This window comes from Triturus cristatus, chromosome 2_2 (genome assembly GCF_964204655.1).
Source record: "Triturus cristatus chromosome 2_2, aTriCri1.1, whole genome shotgun sequence".
Taxonomy (NCBI): domain Eukaryota; kingdom Metazoa; phylum Chordata; class Amphibia; order Caudata; family Salamandridae; genus Triturus; species Triturus cristatus.
The window spans coordinates 777,016,052-777,028,695 of record NC_140582.1 but is presented as its reverse complement, the minus strand read 5'-3'; positions in this window follow the sequence as shown (position 1 = coordinate 777,028,695).

The following is a 12,644-nucleotide window of genomic DNA, read 5'->3' as shown; positions in this document are numbered from 1 at the left end:
AAAAAAGTCACGATATAAGGTTGTGAACATATTTCGAAATCATATACAGTGGTTTAATAAAAGCTACAATGTCCCAACATGCCATGCATATTCCTCTCTTCAAGACTGTGAGTTATGGGGTCTTCAGCTCTCGCAAAAGGGGATGCAGTCATATAATATGCTAGGCTATCGCAAGGTAGGTGACTTTTATAACAGCATTAATTTGATAACGTGGGATGCTTTTGTAGTGCAATCTGAACCTCAGAGCCGTGATCTCTGGTTAAGCTTTAGGCAGATTATATGCTTTCTCTTGAATAATTATAAAGGAATCAACGCAAGAGCTTGAACAATTTAAAAGCAGCCTCTGAGTAGAATTTAACTGGTATTGGTAGTTGGTACAGGCTATTGTGACAGGACACGAATAAGAGTCTCGTCAAAACAATGCTCCCTAAAATCGCTCAGGAAACTACCTGCTGGTTTAATATTGAAGAATGGCATTGAGTCTGTGAGCTTGGCCAAAGGGCCCTGAGGGCAGCAAATTTTGAAAGGATGTCTTTTCTTTCAAGATGGATGGTTTACTACTCTCCCCTCAGATTACATAAAGGGTTTCCTTCAATCCCGAATGACTGTTTTAGATGTTATTTGCCGGGGGAAGGTGACTGGACACATATATTTTTTACATGTCCTAGATCACAACACTTCTGTGAGGAGGTGTTTAGGTTTATGAGAGATTGGATGTCAATAGCCATCCTACCATCTACAGCGTTGGCCTTATTTGGCTTTTCTTATGCAGTCAGTCAGCTACCAAAACATAGGCAATGTTTTGATTTCACGGCCATACCGGTAGCCAGATCTTTAGTATTGCAAAATTGGAGATCTCAGAAGGTCCCTACATTGGGTCAGTGGCTGCTTAAGTTGAAACCAGCCTATAAATTTGAAGAGGCCTACGCAAAAAGGATAGGGGCGCTTCGGAGATTTAGGCTAACTTGGGAGGGCTATGCTTTGACCATGCGTGGAAACGATAATATGTAACTCAGGTGATCTCTTGTAAAGTTAGTGGTTGTTATTTCATAATCTGCATGTTTCTTAACTTGTTAAAATGTGGTTAGTTTGCAGTAAAAAGTGGAGGTGCTATTTAAGATGCTGGTTTTGTATACCATGTAAAATAAAATTTGCGCTTTTTATTGCTTTTTTATATATGAGATTGAATATTATGTAATTTTTATCTTTTTCATGTACCTTGCTTATCATGTTTATCATGTAAAACAGAATATGAATTTTCCCTATTTATTGCTTATTTAAATATGAAATTGGATATTATGTAAGTTTGCCTATTTCATGTACGTTGCTTATCATGTTTGCTATTCATGTTTAATAAAAAATAAAAAAAATACATATGGCCTATATGAGATCTCACCGTCTTAACATCACTTACGGGGGAGACATAAGGAAATTCCCAAGATGTGCACAACCTGATGCAAATTTTATACATATGCTGTGGGAATGCCAGAGGCTGCGCCCCTTTGGGAAGCAGTTAGATCCAAGCTTAAAGAGATTTTGGGAAGGTAACTGACTTTTACGGCTCAGGTGTGTCTACTTGGGCTCTTTCTCTGCCCACACAAACGTAAAGTTGGGAATAGGCCGATTGACCTGGCCTTGGGGCTACCCAAGCGCAGAATAGCACTAGAAGGGAAATCAGCACTGGGACCCAGCATTGAGAGTTCTAACCGAGATGTGATTAATTGGGCGGGGCAGAACACTGTGTTGGGAGGAGGCCAGAGGGATGTGGAAGTGCCCCATAGCAGAACAATGGAAGGAAATGCTGGTATCATGGGAACAACCGAAGCAAACCAGTGATGAGGAAGGGGTAGGGGAACGCGAAGACCCAAGCGATGATATTGAAGCATAACAGTATGGTCCTATCCCTATGGAGGGGGGGTTCTTTTCCAAACATGTTGAAGTTTCTAAACTTATGTACTATTGTGGAAGGAGATTATATGATAGACGGAGGTTACTGGAATGGGGGGGCCTGCCCCGGTCATCTATTCTGCCTTTGTGGGCCTATTCAGCTCTGACTCTCTAGATGTGAACAGTTGGACCCTAACATATACCACTCTTCTGCACAGGTTTAAGTTTGTCGTTAGACGTTTTTGCAAAAGAAATTCATTTATTTAGGATGAAACTGCCATACCCTAATGTGAGGCCGATAGTGGAAAATGTGAACGAAATATACAATGAATAATAGTATCTATATTTGTATTCTAGGTACTAGATGAATCCATTAGATTAAACATTGTAGAGTAACATGACTATATGTCTACTAACCTATACTTACAGTGAACCCGAGAAGATATAGCTAAAAGGGACATGCTGTTATACCAGCTGATGCTGTACAAAATTACCTGTTGTTTGTGTCTCGGACTATTATATACAAAATGCCAATAAAAATAAGTTTTCATAATAATTAAAATTTCATTTCATATTTTTTAAATGAATCCCATTTTCCTTAAAAAAAAATAAGTTTGCTTCATTAAAAGCAATCACAGACAAGACATGGTGGTCTGCTGACCCCATCAGGTCACCAACCAAGATGGCAACAAATTCAAATGGGTCACAAATTACGACCTATTCATTGAAATTTATGAGGTATGTTGAAATTTATGAGGTACTTCTAGTTGCAAATTCTTTCTGAATCACTATTTAGTCAATCTTTATTTTGTACATCAGGAATTGCGATTTCCTAATTGCGATTTAGTAAGAATTGCAATTAGGTAATAGCAATCGCTAAATTCTGTACATATGGCCCCAAATCCCTTAACACAATATCGTATCAAGTACCCAACCAGGCCAATGATAAACATTAGTTGAAAAAGCACAACTTACACATCAATTTAAAGTAGTTAAGAATTTATCTCATTTCACAATGTATATATTCTTTTCACTGTTTTCCATTTTTTGAGGTATTGGGTACAAACAATATACAAACAATATACAAATTGACATAGGTCAACACAAATCAAAACACGACACAAAGCAATAAATAGATTATTTGAAAAAACAATAGCCACTAAACAAATGCGAGTTGTTGACAATGAGTCCGAGGTAACTCACATCAATATTTATAGTGCCCCTTAAAAAGGTGCATGGGGTTATATGTCCAGTATTGTATTCCACACTCACTCTAGTCCAATCAAAAATAGTTCTTTTCAAACTGATGGATTTTTTCCAGACATAGTAAATGTTCCTGTGTTGAGGTGGTATTCCTTATAAATCTCAAGACAAAATGCCTTTTAACCTGATAAAGTATTGGGCAGGTACAAACTTTTGTGGAGGTCATTATCAGGGTAAAAATAACCATTTTGGTGAGATGGTGGTGGGGCGGTTATGGTTGTTTTTCATCCATACCACTTCAGTGTGTTGAAACAACATATTCTACCATATAGAAGGAGACATTGGCTTGGTGATGGGAATATTTCAGACTTACATTTGGAATGTTCAATTGGTTCTTGCATGGACCATAAGCCACTGATCAAAATATTTATTTAAAAAAGATGTGGTAAAGCTGCGCCTAGAATTGAAAAGTGGCAATTTTGTTTGCAAGTGTTCAAATACAGGATTAAGTATGTTCCGGGCAAGACCAATATTGTGGCAGATTTTTCATCCACGATGTGTTTGTGTGACAAAAATGAGTGCAGGTATGGCAAGAAGGTATGCATTACTAATCAGCTTGAAGGATTGTTGTAAGGAGCTGTTGATGAGGGTAATTTGAGAAACCGTTTGGTAAATTACATACATCATTTTGTGGGTAGGGAACAGATGGCTTGATAAAAAAATGGGTTATACCCAGGTTGCCCCTGATCTAACAGGTAATGAAGGTTTCTTAAGGAGGATAGGAAATTTGGCAGATACTACTGGTATGACAAAAATAGTACTGCGGTTGGACCATGAAGTTTATGTCTGTATCTGTTTGATTAAGTGTAGTGTAAATGAGGATTTCTGGTGGCCAGGAGTGGATTAGGAGGTTGAGTGTTTAGTGAGAGATTGTTGGCCATGTATTGACTGGGCCCGATTCACAGAACTAACTTAAGACAAAATCCTAAATTTACTACTTTTGGTATTCACAGAAGGCATTTAGTAGTAGTAAAGTTAGGATTTTGTCTTAAGTCTGTCTTAAGTCTGTCTTAAGTTTGTCTTAAGTCTGTCTTAAGTCTGTCTTAAGTCTGTCTTAAGTTTGTCTTAAGTCTGTCTTAAGTCTGTCCTAAGTTTGTCTTAAGTCTTTCTTAAGTCTGTCTTAAGTTTGTCTTAAGTCTGTCTTAAGTCTGTTTTAAGTCTGTCCTACTACTTTTCGTATTCACAGAAGGTATTTAGTAGTAGTAAAGTTAGAATTTTGTTTTAAGTTTGACTTAAGACAGACTAAGACAGACTTAAGACAGTCTTAACACAGTCTTAAGACAAACTTAGGACAGACTTAAGACAGACTTAAGACAGACTTAAGACAAACTTAGGAAAGACTTAAGACAGACTTAAGACAGACTTAAGACAGACTTAAGACAACATCCTAACTTTACTACTACTAAATGCCTTCTGTGAATACCAAAAGTAGTAAGTTTAGGATTTTGTCTTAAGTTAGTTTTGTGAATCGGGCCCTAAGTGACTAGTCACAAGGGACCAAGTCTTAGTCAATTGTTCCAGTTGTGGCACCCTAGGTACTGTAGTCAAAATGATCCCTGGACATTTCAGGTCCCATCAAGCTGTTGGAGAAGACAATTCCAAAAAGGCCACTGTACGTATAGAGTAGACAAAATAGCCAGAAGTTACATTTATGAACAATGGTAACGCATTAGCCATAATCCAATTTCTGCAAAGTGTGATCATGAGAAAGGGTTATATGAATAAAATAGCTATGGATAGTGGCACGCATTTGGTGTCAGAGAGAAATAACATGTTTCGGGAGACACATGGGATAAAGCATATTAGAACCTCCTTGTGTAGTCCCAAAAGCAATGGATTGATTTTGCGTTTTAACCATACTTTGAAATATCAATTACAATTAGCCATTGCAAATGAATTTCATTGGAGACCATGGTTGAAGATATTTTATGGACTTGTAGGATGATGACACATCACCTTTTAACCCCAGGTACACCTGACCACGATAGGGAGGGATAACTCTTTTTATGGGTTGCAGGAGACTGTCTCCCTGTCTAGTCACGAACACACAAAAGTATTCTATAGCCTTATTGTTAATCTCTAGAATTTAGAGTGGAATAGAGCATATGAGAGGAACTCAGTTTAGGTGTTTTTTTAGACCTTCTCCCACTCAATTAGTGGCATGCTTGCTAATCAAGTCTTATAAGGTCTTATCCTGATTCCTATAAACTAAAATGGTCTCAACCACATTCCCAGGAGACGTTTTACACTACCTAAGGGGGATTGTAGAATACAAAATACCTTAGGGACACCCCAGTTCCCTTTAGTATTGGTTGCCCTCGGTATAGTTAAAACCAAAAGGTCGGCATGTCAGTATTATTATTCCTACACCCTCTCAAAAAAGTTGTCAACATTTTTCAGCCTATTTGCTAAGGCCATTAAAGGTCCCAGGATTTCAGCAGGACTAATCCTTTGCCCTGTTCGGAGGATTATTAAATAATTATTGTTCTTTCCCTATTGGGCAGATGCTGTTTTAAGAGCAAAACATAAGATACTCATGTAGGCTTACTTGCCCTGTATCAGAAGCACATATTAGTGGTTTGGTAATCTCATTGGGTGCTACTTCATAGACAAGTGTGGGGGATATGCCCCGTTAGTCAAACTTGAATCAAGGGTACCATGTCGATATTGCACCTGTTTCTGCTATACTTAGTTTCCCCAGAAACAATAGGGCTATAGGATACCTTTTTGGGTTCACTTAATGGATGGCGTCAAACGTTAATACTGCGTTGTCACCGATTGTACTGTTGAGGGGACCTGTACTTAGAACTAAACTTAATTGGGAAAGGATGGGTTGTTCCACTTTTGAACCTTCACACTTATCCAACATGATAGATGAGTGGAGAAGAGAATTTGAGAGATGGATGTTGAGTCACAGTGAAGAAACCTGGTCGTGTTTAGAAGGGGAAACATTAATTTTCATCTCATGCAAATAGCCAGTGTCTCACTTAATGTAGGACAAACTAATGTGAGCAAGGTGAAGAATTGATGATCTATGTTCTCGTTTGGGTGAAGAGGTTGTTGAGGAAGATAATGACGCATCACATGGTGATGCTGCATTAGATGGTGCATGTCCTCATAACGCCAGGCGCATGCTTGATCTGTAAGGAGATTTTGTGATGGATTAAAGGTGATTGTGTGTGTAGTTATGCACTGTATGATTAGGGCTTGTTTTTTCTAATTTTGTTGCCCAATTAATAATTTAATTCCTTGCTTTCTCTTTGATCGTCACCCTATCGTAAGTGTGTCCTAAATGTATTTTTACTTTTTTCACTGGGTCACTGTTGTTTGGAAACAATATGTACTCCATTCCTTTTTTGTCTACATTATTTTCTTTTTGTTTGAAATTTTATTTTGTGTCATTTCAATTTGTTAAGACGGAAGATGTTTTAGTGTCTGACCTCAAATTTCCTTTTTATGTGGTGAGCATGATAGAATGGTGGGGCAAGCATTCCATTGTTGGCAGTTGATGTTGGTGCATTGTCAGTCCTCACATTGCTTATACTTTGAGAAATGTCAAATTAAAAGTATCGTGTTTACCTTACGGGAGTGCCGCCTGTGAGTTTCCATTCACTGATTTTCAGAAAGTCCAACGCAAAACAGTGAATGCTGAATCATGGCCTAATTCAGATAAATATCCTGTTAAATGAATTCACTTTACACACAGCAGGTGCAAGAAGAGCTGGGACCCCAGAAGCCATAATTTGGTGGAACCTTAACACTCTGCACCCCAACTGCTGTCATATGTTCTCTGCAGTGTCAACATCCCTAGGAGATAAAAAAGGAGCCAAAACTGAAGAGCCGGGTACAAAAAAAAAGAGCCACGACTGAAGAGCTGGGCACGTTTTCTGTTTTTGGTCCTGCAGTGAATTAGTGCTCAAGAATTGGCAGCCCCATCATGTGCTGCCTAAGAGCTTCCCTTCACATGATCAGGCAGTACAGCACTGAAACTGTGAATTTGGCATCAGGTCCTAACTCAGAGAAGCATTGGTTTAAATGAATTCACTTTGTAAACTGCAGGGCATAAAACAGGCGCCTGGCTCTGTGCTGAGTCTGCATAGTGGCAGCTGGTTACATTTGAAAATGACAGGGCATAAAAGTTAGGTGTTACGTTTATGTAGTGAACAATTAGAGCAAGCTTAATGGACAAACGTGGGGTCCAGGGTGGGTACTCCTCCTGAGAAAAACATTTAAAAAGATTGGCAAATGGTGCATTTTAAAGCAATTTAATTTATTGATAAAGCAGTGGGAACATATAGCCTTGAAATATTAAACACATTAAAAACAGCCTCATATCTTACTGCATTATTCTGTTTAACAGTTACCATAATGTGCACACAGCGACTACTTCAGTTCATTAAAGTGTGTGCTTGCCCAGTGTTTTTCTCTGCATGTGGCAACAACTTTGGAAGAAAATGCTCTAACCGGGCTTCAGGAAGCTCCCACATCTACTGGCTGCAATCAGTCATATAAAAATATGTGCTGACAGGACTTTAAGTGGGATTAAAGAATTGTGGGCTTTCTTAAAGGAAACATTTAAAATACATTTTTGTGATTCCCATAATTTGCCACAGACTGGTACGTTAGTTTCTCTCTGAGATGTAATTGCATATAGATTTATAACAATCCTGGCATATACCTAAAACCTGTCAGTACAAGTGGCTTTGTCAATGGTTGTTAGCTCTTTAAGATAAATGAGTAAAAACAATGATTTGTTATAAATAATTACCATTGGAAATATTCCAATTCTGAAATTGGGAGTCTATGAACTAAATAGCATTGAGGAATGTGGAAAGAGTTTTGGCCTTCAGTTATGTGCACTGTATGTTAGATATGTATGCTCTTTTACTCTGCACATCTCATCCATTTGCACATTTTCAACTATATGTCTTTCCTCAGCAGCACCCTCTTTTCACTCTTCCCTAAATACACTTCCTTGAAGCTCCCTTACTTCACCACTTCCAAACATGCACTGCAAATACTCACATTTAGGCAATGTATTTCCTTTTGCATATGCCTTGTAAATATGCTGCCATCAGTGTACACCCTTCACACACATTTCCACATAATTTCAATTGCAACTGGAATAATTGACCATTGTTCTGTGTGCTGTGCAGACAAACCAATCCACTGACAGGCACTTTTACTTCAGTTTTTATATAGCGCTGGCTAGACCCGAAGGTATCAGAACGCTTTACATGAGGAAAGTTACATAGGTTACAAGTTACAGATTGTTAGAGAAGATACATCAGTTACAAGTTACATCAGTTAGTTTGTGGCGTGTAGAAGGGTAAGGGGTAAATTAAAAGGGTAACGGGGAGAGAGATAAAGCAGAGAGACGAAGGAAAGTCTGCCCAATGTCCGGCTGGGTAGATGACAGCTGAAGGGGAAGTCCACAGCTCATCTCCTCTATAGCTATCAAAGTAGCTCCACCTGGCATCGGCCAAAAAGTTACGTCTCTACTGTCGTTGGCAAGATTCACAGGTTCCATGTCATGATGGGTGAGCCGGAAGGGGGTGGCGGGTGGAGGAAATGAGCGAGGTCTGGTCGGTGTCCACTACGGGAGCTGTCGTATTCATACCATCTGCGCGACATGGCCGGCGTCCCCCTCTACTCTTCTCTCCTGCTGACCTGATATTGAGTGCTCCCCCTTGGGGTACAGCCTCATCGATTTGTTGGGCTACAGTCTGAAATGCATCAGGCGCCATTTTAGGGTCTGTCAGGCTCAGGCATTCCCTACAGCCTTTCCGGCAGTGAAAGCCGGTTTCCATAGGGGCAGAGCCCCTAGACCCAGCCAGAGGGATGCGTCGAAGTTACGGACCATATATGATCATTGCTTTCACCATCTTCCCAAGAAAGTTGCTGAGACTCTAAACTGAAAACTGAAAATCTGGGCCTCCAAGGGGACTAATTATTGCTTCTCAGATGCCATCTTAGAGTCAGGCAAATGCAATCACCAGATTAGTTACTGCTTCGCAGTCCTTGTGTGCACATAAAAGGGTAGAGATTTAGCTTGTCTTCCTCATAACCCAGTCGTATAGGAAGGACCCCTTTTCAACCGCTCCATGTCCCCCTTACTGGTAAGCCTCATCGTATGTTGTCCATCTTAGGGTCAGGCATCTCGTCCCGACCGCACTCACCCTCTCCATACCTCCGTACAGATCATGAAGGGAAAAGGCCGATTAGTGATGGTGCAGGGGGAAGCCTCCTGTTCAGTTTTCAAGGCGGGCGGCCACAGAGACGGAGGGCCGGTCGAGGGGTGCACAGCATCAGCGTCTGCCGATCCCTCTGCTTAGCAACTCGGGCCCATACATGAGGCCTCCGTGTAGTGAAAGAATTGCCTGGCCGGGGCCATCTTAGGGTCAGGTATTAGTCAATGGGTGTCTTACAGGTAGTCTGGCCAGCCCAAGGCTTCTCTGTCAGCGAGTGTCCATGCCTCAAAATGTAGCATGCCTGGCCCCCGCACTTGTCGCCTTTTACCCTTTCTCCTCACCGGGTGCATCGTCTGAACGCCAGCTTCTCGCTCACGCTGTCTAGAGGGGGGTGGGGAGGGCTCTCTATCGAGTCAGCGTGCTTGGGTTGCAGTCACATAACATCACCTCCCCTCCCCTCAGAACGGATCGTGGAAGCCTCATGGAGCGAGAGCCGCGGGCTCTCTCAATTCACTCCTTCAGTCCGACCATAAGCCCCACCTCTATCGTCCGATCCGCTTCTCCGTGGCGGCCGCCATCTTGCTAATTTCCCCAGGCTGTCAGGAATCTTCGCTATAAGACACCGCTGGCCGTCTCTGGGCTGCAAAAACAAGCTGCGGGTGTCCCGCTCAGGAGCTCATCATTAGCTCTTCATCTTGGCTCGAATACACGGCAGTCCAAGCGCTGTACTTGCCCGTTTCCACAGGACCTGGAGCGGAGCTGAAAGGATTCACATCCGTTCGGCTCCAGGCTCCACCCACATTGCTTTGGCATCAGCCTCAGCATCAGAGATCTCAATCAAAGGCCCTCATAAACACCTGCCATGGCTCAAAGTATGCACTGCACAAGAGTACTAAGATGCTCGGATAAAAATACAGAACCACAACATGATAAAATAGCTAACACTCTTGGGGAATGCCAGATTAAATAAAACATGTGAAATAAGACAGGAACTAAATTGCTCACATGCATTGTCTTTACATTTTTAACATTAATTGTTCGTAAAGCAATCCATATTTTTGGCATTATTAATCCATTCGCGCTTGACTCAGATTTCTGGATCAACTTCGCAAGGGAAAAAAACCTGCTCATCTTTTAAACCAATTTCATGGGGGAACAAATACAGCAGTTCTACTTCTTAAGGAGCCAGTGATGTGCAGCCAGGCCGAGGGTGTCACGGTAGGGAAGGTTAGCTTGACCAGGGGTCTCAACACAATATACATAACACAAGATTAGCATTATAACACTTACCATTGCCAAGGACAAGGCACCACTGTCCTATAGTAGATACTGTCATAGACTACAATGGCAATGAAGGGCTTTAGAACGGTAAGCCTTTCGTCATGCGTCACAGTTCAGAAATTTCATTTACTGCCCGGCTTCCGACTCCTGCTTCAGAGTGAGGCGGGGTAGGCAGCCTGGGACAAACAGCCCAGACTTAAATACATTGATTTGTTTAGAGATACGATTGTATCTCTAAATAAATCGATCTATTTAATATTTGTGCAGGAATGTGTAGGAATTTCAGTGGGGCACAGCCCCAGAGCCCATATGAAGAAAGCCTTCATGATAGGCTTGCTTTCTAGACACTGCACTTTCTAAAACAACATATTTAACATAAGAGTTCTCAAGCATACTGTATTCTCTGCAGACAACACAATTCTGAAACACTTAGTGGATATATCTGTGCCCTGTTTCCGAGTTTTGCTGCCTGCAGCTCAAACACTAATTCATGGAATTTACGAGTTAAGTGTGTTCGATAAAGGCAGTGCAATGACATTAAAAGGCACATAGCTGTACTCTATGGAATTGTGCATGCTCTTTCTATGGCACCTAACAATTACTCCATGTAATTTATGCATCATGTAATCTACTGAACCTGCTTATTTCCTCAATGGTTAATATCCTTTTTGGTTAGTATTCATCTTATAATGGGGATTGCTGGTGCTAATTTGGTTACCACTGGTGTGGCAATATTTTCTTTTAATGATAATTTTAACATCACTGGTGACCTAATTTTATTACACAGGAGAATTTGTATGCTTTGTAATTGACTATAGCTTACAGTATGCTGTCATAACCAGCGGCTGCCACCATATATTCCTACCACTCTTCTGTAAAGATGCCCCAGAAGCATGATGTCGATGGAAGCGACATTGGTACATTGCGTATGCCATGCCTTTCTGTAATCCAGGGCTCTCCTCACCCCCTGACTGTCAACGGATGCAGACGATGGTAGGAGGTCTCCCATTACGGGTAGGCCATTAAACCCGCATTACATCACAGGCTTGCCATTTAAACCGCACTGCTGCATAATAATATCAATAATAATTAAATCTGTGATTCTGAAAACAGTGAATAGTGTGCTATTCACATCATATGTAGAGGATTCCATAAGATATGCACATAGTACTAATGCCCTCCTAATGAGGGGGCCGGGATAGCCATCACTTTTGTGACTGAGTGCCTTTCGGCCAAACTCTAGACCAGGTCCTAAATTTCAATTAGAACTGGAGAAGGAGAATTATAAAATAATCTAGTTTCCCACTGGGTTACAGAACAGTGGAAAATTATTTCCTACTACTCACAGGCTGGTTTCTAAAGGCATTTATCTATCAGCACAGTTAAAAAAGGCTGGGAAACAATAATGCATGTCCTACTTTTTTATTTATATCAAGCTGTGATAATGTGTGTTGTACTTTAAAGGAAGATAATATACCTGAAAGAGTAATTAAGAAAAAATACCTCCTCTCATGAGTAATTTTACCGTCAAGCTAATGACAGTCTGGGCTATCTGCTAATGACATAACTGGTCATTAACTTTCCTCTACTGGATCATTTCGAAATTCATGATGGCACTTTTAATATAAAACATATTAGTCGAAACAATAACAGAGGTGAAGTTCCAACATAACTGATTTCATAATAGGTGCGCTTTCAGTTAATTCAAATTACACTACAGTAATTACAATGAGCAAAGTAGTAAAACAAATTAAAACAAAGAAAACTGTAGATCAAGAAAAGGAAACACGCTTTTGTTCTTTTCTGTTAGCCTGCTGGCCACCAGTAAAGCTCGTCTTAGGAAGATCAGGCTAAATCCAGTTAGATGACTTTGGATGGGATGGACTGTTTTGTATTCTTCCTTTCCTTTAACTCTTAGATAAAAGAGAATGTTTTGCCTTCAGAAAGCTTTAGCTGTGATTGTCGACGAAGTCTCTTGATAAAATATAATACATAAAGTGTGCTTTTGGTCAACCGCTTGCT